Raw genomic sequence first — 17,490 nt, 5'->3', positions numbered from 1 at the left:
CCACACACATTCCTGTCCTCAGCACCCACACACACAGCCCCATCTCTGGAGCTCCCTCCTCTCCCCATTCTTCTGCCCCCACAGATATCAGCTGTGTTCTGGTCCCCTTCATTCAGGTCTTTGCTCCAATGAGACCACTGCAGGCAGTATCCAATGATCAAACATCAAATCTGCATCCTCCTATCAGTACTTACTATGATATTATCCATTCACTTACCTCCATTTCCTCCTCGCTTCCTCTAATGTAGGTAAAGCACCATGGAGACAAAGGCTCTGCTGGGCTTGCTGCTATGTCCCACAACATAAAGAAGATACTTCACAAAATTTTACTCCATAAAAATATGTTAACTCAACTATACAATGCTAGAAGTTGGGTACAAAGATGAGAAAGATATATTCTGGACCATTAAATGTCTCACAGCCTGAATCAGAGGTAAAGATACAGCACAAAGGAAGACGGATGGTCTGAAGAATGCTTCAAGGCCAGCTAAAAGATGTTGACGTTCAAGAGACAAGAGTCTGTTTGAATATCCTTTTTTTTTTCTGATCAAATGGAGAAGGCAGTCTTGAATATGGAAGATTCAATTAAGTCTGGAAAATCTATCTTTCATTGATTGCCTGCTGAATGAGAAAGACTCAGTTGTAGCCAAAGGAACAAGAGTGTAATGGGATTGTGAAACTGACTTATGGTTAATTGATGTTCAGCACAGGGAAGCAAATGAATATTTGAAGAGTGCCAGTGTGTGAGCTTCCACAGGATGGAGTGCTCTTGTTGTCTCTCTGTGTGTGCCCAATTTACACACGCAAAAGCTCATCCTGTCAGTTTTTTTGAAAAGGAAGCTTGAAGAGATGCCCTTCTTATCTTGGACTCTAGTTTTTTTTAAATCTACTTTTGCAGGAAGATATTAAATATACTCTGCAGAATCTCTGTGTACTCCTACCAGAGACCATCTATCCAAGCCATGAGAGAGATGATTGGCAGGAGAACACAGTGGGATAGAATGTGACAGCATTTCTGGAATATGTCTGGTTTGTCTAAATCGTGTAAGGGTAGAAAGATCCAGCCACTTCTGCATATTTCAGTTTCTTTATCTCTACAATAGAAAAGCAAATTTTCTATAAATTATTTGTGAACTCATCATGTAACATGAAACAGGAGCTTCTCTTTGAGTGTAGGAAGTGCTGAGGTTTGAACTCAGGGTCATGCATTTGTTAGGTAAATGTTCTACCACACTTGTATTCCAGAGGTGGGGCATACTGGTCCTGCCATATACACCGACCTTTTATGCTTTTAATTATTTTCAGGTAGTTTCTTACATTTTTCATTTAGGACTAACCAGACTTGGGCCACAATACTCCTACCTACAGCCTCCTAGGTCGCTGAGCCCCAGGTGTACGTCACCCAACAGGGCTAGTTGATTGACATGGGACCTCCCTTGCTTTCTTTCTGGGCTTGTTCTTGAATCAAGATCCTTCCAATCTTCACTTTCTGAGTCACTGGGATTGCAGAAGAGCCGCCATTGTATCGAGCCTATAACAGGAATTCTTAACCAGAGTTTACAAATATTGAGTGTCCTTATGGATGTATAAAATCAGAAGGCAGATAGTGCGTGTATGTTGTTCTGTTTGGTCTCTGTCCCCTCTGCAAAGCTTTCTTACCCAAAGGGAAGCTAACCCATCCTGTTGAACAGGATGCAGAAGATTTTCAACACCTATAGAAGTATCCAGTGTCTGTTTACTAAAAACAAACAGGCCAATTGTGTAAATTCATCTTCAGAATTTTGGAAATTTGCTCAATTTTCTTGTTTTATGAGTCAAAATTTGTAGACCAAATAGCACATGGACAAATGATTCAGGAAGGTGAGATCTATTTTTTTTTTGGTTGGTTGTGAGGTTTGGACTCTGGGCCTGGCACTATCCCTCAGTTCTTCAGTCAAGGCTAGCACTCTACTACTTGAGCCATTCCACTTTCAACTTTTTCTGCTTCTATGGTTGTGAGGAATGGAACCCAGGGCCTCATGCATGCAAGGCGAGCACTCTACCACTGAGCCACCTTCCCAGCCCCTGAGATCTAATGTTTGACAACCTAATCTACTGTAAGTGATTCTTCCACCCGAGGCAGACACATCTGCACTGGTGCCCCTTCTCTCTCATTTCATCAATTGCATATTGTGTTCACTGGAAGCTGTGCTTTCACATATTCCTTTGTAATCTTCTGTATATATATTTTGACTCTTGTTCCAAGACATGACTGAATTAAGCTTTTAAGGTTGAACTGATCTAAAAATTTTAAAAAATGTTGGAATGTTTATAATTATTACTAACACTAGCCACTAATGCGTTCTTTTTGAGTTGCTAAATCCCAACCTCATCTGCCCATCTATACCATAAGGGATTGGTAGCACAGTCCTGTGCTCCTCCACTCTTGAACAACTAATCATCTTCCACCACATTCTGAGCTTATTCTGCGCTGTCCCCAGCTCTGTCCCATTCCTTTTGTCTTCTTCACTGATTGTGAAATCCCAATCCTACACCTTTATGTCATGTACAGATCTACCATTTACAGTAGTTTCACTTTCACTGAATTCCCTTTAATGTAAAACTTTAAGACTTGTTATCAGAGTTCTTATGTATAATGGCTACTTAATATACAATGGTACCCTATTTATATACAAAAGCAAATCAATATAGATTGATTCCGTCCCCAGGGATTGATAACTTAAGCACACAAGGATTCACCTTTACTGGGGAGAAAACAAAGCCTAGATTCTATGTCTCCTAATTTAGATGCCATTAAAAACAGAGAAGAATGTGAGGCCATGATGATATCTCAATGGAGAAGGCTGTACAGATTGGACTAAGAGCAGTTAGTAGTTTGGGAAATAAATTCAGTGGTATGTATCAATGATTCAACTAACTTGCTTAGAGGAGGAAAATCTACTAGGCATGCTGAATTATTCATTAAGAAAAGAATTTCACGTCCACAGACATCATTAACAAGGTAAGAGACAAAGAAAACCCTGCACCACCTCTCAGATCCAAGGACTTGCTCTTCGATGCTGAGTGATAGTGATCATCTCAGTCACATTGTCCACAAAACCTACATAAAGATGAATACCTGTACCTCTACTTGTACCTCTGGAATTTAAATATATGCTTTATATATAGGCAAAGGTCTCACTTAAAGGATTCGACCAACAAATGACCAAAATAGCCTTCTGCTTGCTTTCATTGCTCTTGGAATAATAGATGTAAAGAATATTTCCAGTTACATTTACTTTCACTTGGTTCCACATGGTGGGTTGAATTGCTGGTCATCTCCATCCAGGTTGTACCTTGCCTGTGAGTTGGAATGAACCCGAGCCGGTCTGCCAGCAGATGTATTTGTCGGGATGTGGTGCCTGTGAAGTCAGTGGAGACGTATCAGGTGCCCGTTCCAGCCTTGCATTCCTGCCACTGTGTCATGCAGGGAGTGTTCAATGCCTTGATCTCCATGGTAACTCCCCAGTGCACACTGACATTGGAAACTCTTACTTTAAGCAATCACTATTTATCCTTACTTTTATTCACCTCCCTGGAGTTACAAACTTCAGTAATGCACAATAAGTTACATTTACCTAATATCATCGACAAACCTTACTGCCAGGAAAAGAAATGTCCAGCGAGAGCAAATCAATGGGCCATGGAAGCAGCTTTTCCCAGCAGTGACCTAATCCACCTGACCTAGTCTGCTGTAATTCAGCAGCAGGCTGGGATTACTGGAAATGGTCATTTTCTACGTAGCCTCTGTCTTCTTGTCAGTGAGGCTGGAATGACGTGGGCTGTGGAGGGGAAGAAGAAATCGTAGCGGACTTTAGAGCCTAAGCCTTGCTTGCTTGCGTGGGAATTCATCATGTCTGCAAGCCTTGCTTTTCTCCTCTGTGAAATGGAAACAGTGATTGCTTCCCAACATCCCTGAAGACGTTTTCCAATGGGCTGTCTCTGAGATAGTACAGGCAAATGCTTTTGTATACTTTTTTTGGCTATAAAAATACAAGGTTATCATGCATTATGATTTGATACCTGCCTTGTTGCTTCAGGAATCTGAAGCTAAAATCATCTCTTTTTCTTCCTTCCTTTCTTCAGCTTAGAGAAATACCCAGGAAGGAAACACATAAATATTTATTTAGCACTCTGAGGGCAAGAAATTATTCTGTCTAGTTTCCTGCTGTATCCCTAGACTCAAAACAGAAGTTAACTCATGTATATATTCAGGAAAGTTTCTGTATCAATGTATCTTTGGCTGTTTGGGGATTTTAGGGTGTTTTTTTTCCTCTTTGTTTTCTTTTGGTAGGGGCAAGTTCAGAGACAAGGATATGAGTGTAAATAGTTCCCTTTGAAAGTGATTTTGAGGAAAACCAGTAGGGAAATTGGGAAATGATCCAAAGAAGGAACCAATAATATGTGCATTCATGAGGAAGCAGGTTTCTCTGTCAGCCACAAGAGCCTAATCCTGCTGAAGCTGATGGCGTTGGACCATTCCCCAAACCTATCCCATCCAGATCCCAATACAGCCTCTGGGACACTGAGTTCCTATGCCTACTCGTTTTTAGACAAAGACTTCTGCTATAGGACATTGCTTCCTTGAGAAGTAGGCCCTGTCCCTCACAGCACACAGGAAGTTTGTGCAGCCAGACAACTGTCACAATGAGGAATAGCAGGTCCTGGAAGTCAGAAGCAGGTCCTGGAAGTCAGAAGTTGGATCTGCCTAACAAAAATACTAAGAGATAACGGCAAAGTACTCCCCCTCCCCCTCCAATGTCTGATTTAATTATGTATTAGGAAGCTTCTGCAAATCATCTGAGTTCCTGGGGCTCAGACTGTGTTTCCTGTTATTCAGCAGTTCCAAGTATTGAAGCTATGAGTCGATATAATTTATGTTGTTAATTGGATGCAGAAGAGAGAAAAAAAGCCAAAGAGGCCCTGACAAGACCACCATAATATTTCATCATCTGCTTCTCTTATTTGAAACAATATGAAATGTGTGATTCTGTTTTGCAATAAAAAATTGTCATCTGTGACTCAAGCTCAGAAGGCAAGAGCATGACAATTAGATAAGATAGAAAAATAAGATGGCTGGATTTGGGCTCGAATGCTTTCTTTTGTCATTAACTATCATGTGATCAAAATTCATTTTTCTTCACTTGCATGATTAGAACCCTCAGCCAGAACAAGGACAATAAATGCACGTAAAGGCATGTAGCTCCTCCACTGGGCTGGTGCCTAATGGATGTCTTCACCAGGCTTTGTAATGGAAGCATCCTGTCACTGTCTCTCCATGAGCACAGAATGTCTGAAAGGTTATATCTGTGCTGTAAACCTTCTTCACCATATTCTGCCCTGACTTTGTTTGCTACCAATCAGCTTAAATATGGAATGAGATAGTTTAAAACTCTCAAAGGTAAAGGAAAAATACACTTAGCACTTACTGAGATTGCTTGTATGTTTTCTCACCCCAAAAGTGAAGAAGTCCCATCTAAATGGCAAGAGCCACAGGTGAAGAAGGCACCATGTAGAATGACTTGTTTGTCATCACAAACAGGCTGTGATCACGCAAGGAGGGAGAGGCTAGAAAGTAGAATAGAGTATAATGAAGCCAAGGTCTAAAGAAATCAGGGAATGGAACATGATCCCACATTTTGAACTATCACTTAATAATCACATTCATTTGTTTTTCTTAGTTTTGATTGTCTTTAAGTAGTATACAAAAGAGTTGATATTTACCAAAGAAATTTATGAATACAAAACTATATTGATCAATGTCACCCCTTTCAATATTATTACCCACCCTTCCCCAACCCACCCCTTTCTTAACCCTTCTTAATGCTGCAGAGCTGACTCTCTGCTAAGATGTAGTTTTGCAGACTACTAAACATGGAAACAGAAGATTCATTGCTCTGACAGCAACATCGATGTATGCACCAGGTGCTGTACATACTTTTATGCACAGTTACAATCACTGTACCAACACATCTGAAAAACCACAGCATTTATTGCTCTTCCTGCCTGGATGATACACTCATATCTGTCTTTCTTACAGCTGAGGCCTCGGTACCCATTTCTGTGCCTTTCATATAGCAAATGATTATAATTTATTTACTGACTTTCCATTTTAAAGACTAAGCAAAGTCTCCATAAGAAAATGAAAATTTAAGGGACTAGAACAAAGTGGTATACAGAAGAAATAACAGTCTGTTCTCAAATTCAATTCTTCTCACTAATTCCAGGTAGAATTAATAAAGAGGAAAATGTGAGAATTATTAACTGCTCAGGAATATCATATTAACCTTTAATAAGATTCCAGCTACCAAGGTTCACATTCTGTCTAGCTTGGATATTCAAGAACAAATAGGCTCAAAAATACTAGCTGCAAAGTAGCTGGGGGAAAATAACTGTAAAACATTGTTCACTGTGAGTCAAAGCATATCCAACCGCTAATACTGATCTCTGGCCTTCTTGATCCTAATGGATGATGATTCCAAATGTCACCGTCTCCTCTTTTCTGCTCGACCCTTGAATTTCAGTGACCTGCATTCATCTCAGAAAGGTCAGTACATTGTTGAAGTGCAATGTGTGCAGAGAAGGGTTAAAAAGATTGGATTTTCTGTGTCTTTGCCAGTGGAAGTCGGTTATTGCACTTCTCTTTATAGAGGGAAGAAACAGCTGCAAAAGACCAGGCCCAGGAAGTATTTGAGTTAGCTGAGTATTTGTATCTAAACGTAAACTGATCCCAATAGGATCTTCTAAAAGTAAGCTATGCAAGCGTCCTCCAGGAACAGCAGGAGCAGCTGTTGCCCCAGCCTCCTCCGTCTGCTCACAGGCTTGGCTATTCAAGAGAACCTCCACCTGTCAGGTCCATCACCAGAGGGATTTATCTACCTGTCTCTCCATACTATGATCTGAAGTCTTCAACTGTACAGAAACTCCATTCCAGAAATAAGCTGGAAATAGAAGGGTGGGAGGAGCTTAGCTCTCTGCTATTTATGGATAGATTGCGCAGATTCACCTCCCGCAGATAAATCCATCTTGTATGTGGTGGGGAGGGGTATGGGTACATATGTTTGCATGTGCACAATCAATTATCAGTACTGGGGGGGACAAGGCAAAACTCAGGAACAATCTGACAGATATGGAGTATACATCTATAATATGTACAGGATTCTTGGCTGACAAATTGGACCTAATGGCTTATACATGTGATCTAAGGTCCAAGGCTTACAAACATGAAAGACGGCCCCTAACTTGTCAGAAATCACGATCCCATATATGTGAAATATTTGGAAATCTATTTCTCACTCTGTTGTCAAAATTGTCTTCTGGAAACTCTAGGAGAAAAGAGATCTTTCAGAAGGATTTTATGACACGTGCCTTTAACAGATTCCTACATTTATGAACTTAAATGCATTTTAATTAGTTAACTATTATATAATTATAACTTATTATATTATTTGTTATATAATTTATTATTATTTTTTAGTAGTTGAACTTGAAGCCTAGACTACTCTTATTCAAGTTCAGTTTGTTTCAGAATCTACAACACTGTATATACTAGGTCCATAAAACTAGGCTTATTAAAAAATGGAATTGAATAACAAATCTTTAAAATATTTAGCTAACTGTCACATATTTGTGCTTAACTCTAAGATTATAGTAGTCTATATTCTTTTTTCATTCCTCCTTCCCTCTCTTCTTCCCTTCCTCTCACCTTCCTTCTTTTCTTTTTTATTGTGAAAATACCATACAGAGGGGTTACAATTACATGGGCAAGGTAATGAGTACATTTATTATCAAGCATTGTTGCCTCCTCCCTTTGTTTCCCCTTCCCATCCCTTCCCATCTCCCATCCCCCAACCCCTCTCCTCCCCCCTTTCCCACACCCTCCCCCATCCCCACCCCCTGCCAAAGTTGTAAAGTTCGTTTTTGGACATAACAACTTGTACATCTCATTGTTGCAATGGGTCCACCTGTATCCCTATTTAAACAATTTGTTTTTCCCTTCCCCTCCAGAAATTATACCAACATCAAACACAGTGAAAACAGGAAGGAAGGTAGGAAGGAAGGAAGGAAGGAAGGAAGGAAGGAAGGAAGGAAGGAAGGAAGGAAGGAAGGAAGGAAGGAAGCTTTCCTTCCTTCCTTCCTCTCCTTCCTTCCTTCTTCCTTTTCTTAAATATAAGCTGTTTCCTATAGCCACACCTGAAAATAACACTCATATATTTTTAATTTCTGCCAGTAAATGTCAGTCACATTAAAACCTGAGTACTTTGAATGGTCTGATGACAAGCAGCCGAACTGTCTGGAACCGTGCCTCTGCTGTCCTGAGAATTGAAAGCTTGCATGCGACGGACATTAATGTCTGCAAGTTTCAACAAGCCAACTCTCAAGATAGCAGGTCATTAGCCACAAAAGAAGAGGAGGACAGGTTAATTACCAAAAGTTCCCATGAGCCCTCAGCTTGGTCCAAGGAGGAAAGGTACGGACCAATAGGACACACGTTCCATCTCCCCATTCTCTAGCCCTCTGGGTACCATCGTGTGCTGGTTCATCCTCTGCCATCATTAAAGCCCTCCTCCTCTTACTCCTAGAAAAATTAGTGCATTGGTCAAACACAAAGCATGACTTACTGAATGCCTGATGTGTATCTTCAACCATGTCTTTTTGTCTTGTGTATTTTAGCTTTCTTATCAATCACAGCTCTGAATTTTGGGGCAGTGGAACCACACTGTTGTTCTGCCTCTGGAAATGGGTCCTGTGTTTCACTGGACTGGTGGTGGACCTTTCTTTTTTTGAATGAAGGAAGTCGTCTTGAACACACATTTATTTCTAGTAATTGCTTTTTTATATCAAAATATGCTGGTAGATGTATGTTTTTGTTTCTCTTTGGTTGATTCCATTATGTATTAATAACTGTCTCGGTTCTTTATCTTTGGATTTATTTTCTGATTTTGACAGAAAGCATTGCTGTGGTGAGATGGGACCCTCCTAATGGGAAGCAGACACAGGGAACTTGGCCAGAAAGGCAGCTCGAAACAGCATAAAGCATAACTTTTCAATGTGTTCTTGGCAATGAGAGCTCTTTCACAACTCCTGTAAGGTCAGCAGGTCAGGATTAATAATGGTTTCTTTGTTTTTGTTTTGTTTGGGCCTGTATTGGAGCTGAACACAGGGACCAGGTACTCTCCTTTAGCTGTTTCACTCCAGGCTACTTGTCTCCCGCTTGAACCACAGCTGCACTTCTGGTTTTCTATGGGCCAATTGGAGATAAGAATCTCACAGACTTTTCTGTCTAGGGCAGCTTTGAACCATGATCCTCAGTTATTCACCTCTTGAGTAGCTGCACTTACAGGTAAAAGCTACCTGGACCTGGCTTTTCATTCTCCTTTACAGATAAAGACATGAGGAATTTGAAATATCTTAGTTAAAGTTATATACCTAGAAAATTTTAGATATCTCTGTTAAAATTGAAAACAGAAGAGCCACACTCCAGTGGCTCACATTTCTAATTCTAGCTGCTCAGGAGGCTGAGGTCGGAGGATCATATTTTGAAGCCAGCTCACATAGGAAAGTCTGTGAAGTTCTTTTGTTTTATTTTTACAGAACACAGTTTGTTTGTTGTTGTTGTTGTTGTTTGTAGTTTGTGAGTTATGGTAACCTGGAGTCAGGTTGTGTTTATTTATTTATTTATTTTTAATTTTATTGTAAAGGTGGTATACAGAGGGGTTTCAGTTAGATGAGTCAGGAAATGAATACATTTCCTTTTGAACAGTATCACTCCCTCCCTCATTCTTTCCCAGTTTTTCTCCTCCTGACTTCTGACCCCCAAAGGTATACCATTCATTTTCAACATAGTGTCTAGTGTGTTTCTCTGCTGAATTACTTCACCCTTTGCCTCACCATTTCTGTGCCTCCTCTTCCCCTCCCCAAGTCAGATAAACTTATACACAAGAGGGTACAGAAGTCAAACATAGTGACAGAAGGGAATAAACCAAAACTACAGTCAAACTGCTGACCTCCAAAGAACTACCCAAAAAAGCTGAAACTGGATCTGTGGTTCAGCTGGTAGAGTGCCAGTGCAAAACAGGAACAACCCCCAGGCCCTAAGCTCATTAAGCCTCCTCCCCTCCCACCAAAAAAGGGGAAGAAGAAAAAAGTGCCAAACTAAGGAACGGTACACATAAAAAGATGAGGCACAGAGTTAGCAATTAGCATTAGGGCGTTATTCAAACTAGGATAAGTATTAAGTAGATAAATGAATTCAGTTAACTCAAGCTTCAACTCAACATGCCATTTACTTAAGAGCTTCAAAATAGACCGTTATTTCACATCATTCTGAAGAAAGGACATCTGAGATCAAAGTGCCAAGAAAGTCAGCTCCTGCCCAGTCCTCTCTGCCTGCTTGCAGATGGCAACATTTTACAGGGTGCCAATATGACCTCCTTTTCTTGTGCATACCCAGAGAAAAATCTCTTCCTTCTCTTTGGACACTTATTCCACTATTAGGGCCCTACTCACATGACTTAATGACCCAACTCTCTGGATAATTTTTATTCTTTTTCTTCTCTTTGCTAAAAGGCCTCCGTTAGGTCCGAATGACTTATTTGTAGCTTTATTTTCTGCAACTGAAACCAGGTTTTCACTTTATTCTGAAGAAGGTATGCTACAGCCTCCCAAGCTTGCAAACCATAACCTATCAGATACGTATTCTGCTTCTAAATTGCAGAACCCAGAATAAAAGTTCTGTTGGTTGTGTATTACCATAATCATGGTCCTGCTTTATATGTCGGGAACATAGAAATGACCAACCACTGAAAGGTGACTTATACCCAATGAGGATGGCATCCTATAATTTGTTATCATCCAGCAATCACAATATTACAAAGGGTTGCCCAAGAAAATAGATCACAAGATAATTAATATACACTAAAAGAGACCCAATATAGATAATAAGAGTGATGAAACTACTAGTAGCATAAATTATGGAAAATCTGTGGATGGAGATCAGATCATCTTTTCTATGTTACTTTCTACATGTAAAGATAATAACTTTCTTAACCTCTTTGTCTTTAATTTATCTATCAGTAATGTAAGAACTCCAAAAAATGGCTGCATATAAAAAATATCCACTATAATATTTATCTATCCTACTACTGCTACATAGTCCAAAAGATGCATGCTCATATTTACTACAAGCTATTCAGAATATATAAGAGATGCAGACAACCTCAGTGCCCAGATGCTGGCAGGGATGTGGCCAAAAGGGAACAGTACTATACTGTTTGTGGGAATGTAAACATGTTGAAACACTCTGGAAAGCAGTAGGAAGGTTCTTCAAAAGACTGAACATAGAGCTCCCCTATGACCACAAATCAGGATGCACTAAAGTCACCAGAACAAACATGCTCATTACAGCATTATTTATCATATCCAGATATGGAATCAACTCAAATGTCCCTCAGTGGACCAATGTTCAAGAAAATGTGGTATACATATAGAATGGAATTCTTTTTGTAAGTTTTTTATTGTAGAAATGCTGTACAGAGGGGTTAAAGTTACATGAGCAAAGTAATGAATACATTTCCTAACAAGCATTGTTGCTTCCCCCTTTGGTTTTCACCTACCATTCCTTCCCTTCCACCTCCACCACTACACTCCCCCCAGGCCCCAGGCCTGAATTGTAAAGTTCATTTTCAACATAGTGTCTTGTACATTTCATTGTTGCAATGGGTCAACCTGTGTCCTTATTTAAACATTTTGTTTTTTTCCCTTCACCTCCAAATTGGACCGACATCAAATACAGTGAAAACAGGGGTTATACCATAGGGTAGAAACATACAAAGCAACAAAAAAAATCACATGGTACATTATATATACATTAGAAACAATAACAATGACATCAAATAGAGTTAAAATAGGGGTTATATGGGGGGAACATACAAAGCAACAAAAAATCACATGGTACATTATAAATACATTAGAAACAATAGCAATGACATCAAATAGAGTGAAAACAGGGGTTATACCATGGGGGGGGAACATACAAAGAAACAAAAAAATCACATTGTACATTATAAATACATTAGAAACAATAGCAAAAAAGAGGGGGGAGGCTGGGAAGGGATGTGAAGGGTAAACAAAGGAGGAGGCTGCAATGCTTGGTAAGAAATGTACGCATTATCCTGCCCACATAACTGTAACTCCTCTGTACAGTATGTTCACAAATAAAATTAAATTAAATTAAAAAAAAGAAAAAAGATATTTGTGTCCCTATCTTGGGGTTCATTTTGCTTAACATCATCTTACATGGGCATATGTACATGGCTTTTGATCTTTTCTGCTTGTCCTACACATGTACTAGTTATTGCAAATAAGGGAAACCATGAGACCTATGTTTCTCTGGGCCTGGTTTATTTCAGTTAATATAATTTTTTCCAAGTCTTTCTAATTCCTAACAAATAGGGCAATGTCATTCTTTCTGATGGAGGCATAGAATTCCATTGTATATATATGCCACATTTCCTTGATCCATTCATCTACTGAGGGGCATCTGGGTTGGTTCCTTATCTTATTTATGGTAAATAATGCTGCAATAAACATAGTTGTGCTGGTAGCTTTATTATGGTTTTGTTTGTGATCATTTGGGTAAATGCCCAAAAGTGGTATTGCTGGATCATAGGGGAGCTCTATGTGGAGTCTTTTAAGGAACCTCCATACTGCTCTCCAAAGTGGTTGAACAAGTTTACACTTCTACCAACAATGCAGTAAGGTTCCCTTCTGTCCACATCCCCTCCAGCATCTGTTGTTATTAGAATTCTTGATTATAGCCATTCTAACTGGGGTGAGGTGGTATCTCAATGTTATTTTGATTTGCATTTCTTTTATGGCTAGAGAGGTTGAGCATTTCTTCATGCGTCTATTGGCCATTCTTATTTCCTCTTCAGAGAAGTTCCTCTGCCTTTAGCCCACCTATGTATTGGGTAGTTGTTTCTTTGAAGATTTGTTGTTGGGTGATCTAATTTTTTGAGTTCCAAGTATATTTTAGATATGAGAGCATTGTCCGTTGTATGGCTAGTGAAGATCTTCTCCCAACCTGGGAGCTTTCTATTGATCTTGCTAACTATGTCCTTTGCCGTGCAGAAGCTCTGCAGCTTCATGCAATCCCATTTGTCCAACCTTTCTTTGATTTGTTGTGTTTCTGGGTCTCTATGAAGAAAATTTCAGCCTGTGCTAAGGAGACGTAGGGTTTCTCCTCTTCCTTCCTGTAATGTTTTCTGGGTGTCTGCTTTGACTCCAAAGTCTTTGATCCATTTGGAGTTGATTCTGGTGCAGGTTGATATATAAGGATCAAGCTTTAGTTTTCTACAGGTGAATAATCAGTTTTGCCAGCACCATTTACTGAAGAGGCTGTCTTTCTTCCATTCTATTTTTTTAGCTCCCTTATCGAAGATTAGATGGCTATACGTCTGTAGGTTCATTTCTGGATTTTCAATTCTATTCCATTGGTCCTCAGGTCTGTTTTTGCCAGTACCAAGCTTTTTTGATTACTATGTCTTTATAGTAGCGTCAGAAATTTGGTATTAATATTCCTCCAACACTGTCCTTTCTGTTAAGGATTGTTTTTGTAATTCGGGGTCTTTTATTGTTCCATATGAATTTTTGGGTTGCTTCTTCTATTTCCTTGAAGAATGAGGTTGGAATATTGATAGGTATCACATTAAAGTTGTAGATTGCCTTTGGAAGTATTGCCATTACATTGTTGATTCTTCCAATCCAGGAGCATGGGAGGTTTTTCCACTTCCTAAGTTATAGAATGGAATTCTATGGTTCCATCAAAAAGAATGGTATTGCCCCATTCATAAGGAAGATTGAGAAGGGAACACCTAGAGGGAAGAAAAGATTGAATACTTGACACCAAAGAGTTAAAAACAAGGATTCAGTTCTGGTATTCATCCTCACAGTAGGATGACAATAATTCACAGTAACTTTTTATATACTTCATAAGAAGTAGAGTTCGAATACTCCAAATATTGAAATGTAATCAGCAGGGAGAAACAATTTTCATTATTATTTGGTCCATGCAAACTCTACACATACGTTAATATATCCAGCTGAACCCAAGTAACACAGATAGTTAATAAATGTTAACAAAAATATAGTGAAGCACTCTATAAAGATCACTTCAGGAATTTTAAATTTCACCTGTTACAGAATGCAATGATATGTGAAAACTCTGTATATGTAATAATAAAAATTATTGTAAAAGTAATTATTTCTTGTCCAGTGCTCAGGGACCAGTCTACTGGTAATACATCTTTTTTTTTCTTCTAATGACTGATGGTTCTTAGAGAGAGGAAGAGAGGAGACATAACAGAAAAATAATCAATAACAGAGAAATGTGAGGTTTTCTGAGGAAAAGAACATATTACAGCTGTATGCCGGTGGCTCATACCTGTAATCCTAGCTACTCAGGAGGCTGAGATAGGAAGATCAGGTTTCAAAGCCAGCCCAGGTTGGAAAGTCCATGAAATTCTAATCACCATTCAAGTACTCAGAGAAAGCCAGAAGTGGTGCTATGGCACAAGTGGTTCAGCAGTGGCCTTGAGCACAACGTGGCTCAGGGACAGTGCCCAGGCCCTTACTTCAAGCCCCAGGACTGGCAAAAAGAAAAGAAAAACAAATGAACATGTTAAGATTCCAGTCTGCTATTCTAGATACGTGTCCTATGGGTCATTCAATATTACAATCCAGTCTCTGCACCCTGAGAAAGAGAGAGGGCCTGCAAAGAAGATTGTCAAGACTTTCCAAATAAAGATCCAGGGGTTTATCCTGCGTGCAGACCATTTCATCAGCAGAAACACACACCACGGAAATGACTGCTCCCCACACTTACCCACCCTCCGGCCTTCGCAGAGTTGTAACAGATGCTCCACAGCCTCACGGAGCCTCAGACTGCTGGCAGCTGTGCCTTGATTCCTGCTAATTAAGCCACCTATCACCTGACCAACAGTGCATCAGAGCTGGGATTGCTCTAGGAGAGCCGACAGTCACACTCATCACTCACCTTGAGTGGAGAGGATTTCAGACACAAAACAAGTTCCTGCCAGCACTGCCTGCTCCTATGGGAATGGAAATGTACTCCCCACTGAAAGCCAGAACTTGCTTGGCAGGTGATTAGTGTCAGACTTAGCTCTGTGTGAAAACAAATAGCTTTGAGATCATTTAGGTGAGGCCTTCTTAACCAAAGAATACATGCAGTTATTTGAGGAGCTCTTGAATTGTAGGTGGATTCCTAGACTTTGTGAACCAGATTTTACTAGGAGTGGACAGATCCTTAGTTTACTCCAGTTTGTGCAACTTATTTCTACAACAACAAGGAACCATTTAAAACTAGAACTCAGAGCTTGAAATAGAATAAAATACAGATTTCTAGGCTGATAATATTATGATGTGGTTTTTTGTTTGTTTGTGTCTTTTGTAAACCTGTGTAAGTATCTTCATGTGTGAATGTAGTTAGAGACCGGTTAGGACTGCGGTGAAGGAAGCAGGCATACAAATCCATGGTGTTTGAGTCATACAACTGATTTGTACTCTGGTCATACATGTTCATTTGGCCACATATTACAAGGAAAAAACAAACCTAAACTAATAGGTAACAGTATGGTAACAGTATTATTTGAGAAAACGATCATATGTGGGTTTGAATTGCAGTCCTATCCTTTAGGGCTAGTTAACTTCAGGATCCTCCCTAGACTAGTGAGGTCTACCTGCTCATGAATCCCAGTAAAAAAGTTCTTGGATCTATGGCATGCGCTTTGCTTGTAAGTCTTTGCTTGGTGTTGCGGCAGATCAAAAGAAGGTAAGGAGAAAAGGTAAGGAGACCTGGACCTCGACACTCCCGCCACCCCCACCCGCATGTCAAAGAGCTCCCACTCCATTGGCCTGCAACTAGGTCATTCTGCTTGGCTGTCCACTTGCCTGCTTGTTTACTTACTCAGTAGAACTCCACCAAGTTTTCTTTTTGATGCCAAGGACCCTACCCGATGAGTCCACCATTGATATCGCCATTGCTGATCCTCACTCTCATCCGAACCTTCTTAAATCCCTTTCCACCAATCACGTAACAGTCGTGGCTCAGCCTGCAGCCAGCAAACAAGGCAAAGCCATTTTTTCTGCTCAAAAGATGAAGATCAGCTCTGAAAGCATAAGACTCGCCCCCCACAATCCCCCCGCCACACACACAACCCACACACACTCCCTTTGCCAGCTCCATGTCAGCAGGAAGTAGCCAGAAAGAAAACCATGACGCCCTCAACCTTTTACACTCCTTTGGTCTCCAAGGATGGGAGACTCCCTTGTTCCCTGCTGCTCCCCGATCACTGACCTCGCCCCCCCCTCCCCCGCCAGGGATCCTTCTCGAAAATCCTCTGGAAACCATCAAAATCCCATCCTGGAGCTGGTCCCAGCACGCACGACCCCATCTGAACGTTCAGGACTGGCTGCTGCAGCAGCTGGATGTCACAAACCCAAACTCCCAGGCTGGGCTATACCCAAAGCCTAAACCCCCCGCGCGCCTCGCCCCAGTGTCTCCCGCTCTGCCTGGTGTTCCTTGGCGCCTTCTGCAGCCCCAATTCGAGTCTGCGAGCTCTCCCTACTCTCCTCTCCTTGGCTTGGTCTCTTCTCACGCTCAGCGCGGTCTGTGAATACCATTCCAAGCCTGGTTGACTGTTTTCAATCTAGATACAGAAGTGAAGCCTGCCCAGTGCGAAATCCTGACCTTGTCGTTTACTGAAGGTCACCGTCCATTCGCCTGCTCTAGTCAACAAGGCCGCAGCGACCCAGGGTGAGCCAGAGGCAGGCTGATGGAATGGGAACGGGAGCAGGAGCCAGGGCCACTAACGCCTTGCTCCCCTAGGTGCAAGGTGGAGCCTAGGCAGCAGGAACGCCTCCCGGGAGCTTGTTACAGAGCAAGAATGGCGAGCCCCACCGCAGACTTACTGAATCCAAATCTGAATCTTAACAAGATCCCTGGGTGATTCATAATTCACTCGATTTTTGCGAACTATTGCTTTAACGGGTCAGGTCCCAGGAAGACAGATTTTTTGGAATAACAATATAAAACTTGGTGCAACAACTACCCAGCACAAATAGAATTTCCCAAGGTGGGTAGAGATACGGAGCACACTCATTGACAGTTGGCTGACAGGTAATTTTCCAGGGACAGTATCAGTAAATGGAATTCTGGAAGGGGAGGTTTTGCACTCTAGGATTGTTCTTTGGGGTCAGTTCACTTGACAGGCTCTGAAATACTAACCCGAGAGGTATCAATATTGAGTAAAAACTTCAGGTGTTTTACTGTATGCATGAGAAGCCAGGAGCGAAGGCAGCATTTCTGAGCTAAGGATGGATCTAGGGAAAGAGCAGCTGAGTCCAGAGAAAAGAAACCTGGTGATGAAGTGT

This window comes from Dipodomys merriami, unplaced genomic scaffold (genome assembly GCF_024711535.1).
Source record: "Dipodomys merriami isolate MVZ:Mamm:240054 unplaced genomic scaffold, mDipMer1.0.p SCAF_4, whole genome shotgun sequence".
Classification (NCBI taxonomy): Eukaryota; Metazoa; Chordata; class Mammalia; order Rodentia; family Heteromyidae; genus Dipodomys; species Dipodomys merriami.
This window is presented reverse-complemented; position numbering follows the sequence as displayed.